The following is a 261-nucleotide window of genomic DNA, read 5'->3' as shown; positions in this document are numbered from 1 at the left end:
GTCACTGGAGAGAACAAAGGCATGGACAACCATCAGAGGGGTCAGTGGCCATAAAAAACACAGCCACAGGTGTTTGTAAAAAATCTTGTTTGAAGAAGAGACATGCCACTTCACCGAGTCTTTTCCCCGATTTGGAATGGAACAAAACTTTGCCCCATTAGAGTTCACTTGCATTCCTAGATATGCCAGTTCTAGTGAAGGTTGCAAAGAGGACTTCTAGTGGTTTGTGTCAGTCCCCCAATCATAGCAAAATCTAAAGAT

This window comes from Palaemon carinicauda, chromosome 1 (assembly GCF_036898095.1).
Source record: "Palaemon carinicauda isolate YSFRI2023 chromosome 1, ASM3689809v2, whole genome shotgun sequence".
Taxonomy (NCBI): Eukaryota; Metazoa; Arthropoda; class Malacostraca; order Decapoda; family Palaemonidae; genus Palaemon; species Palaemon carinicauda.
The sequence above is the reverse complement of the archived record's forward strand: the minus strand, read 5'-3'. Positions refer to the sequence as shown.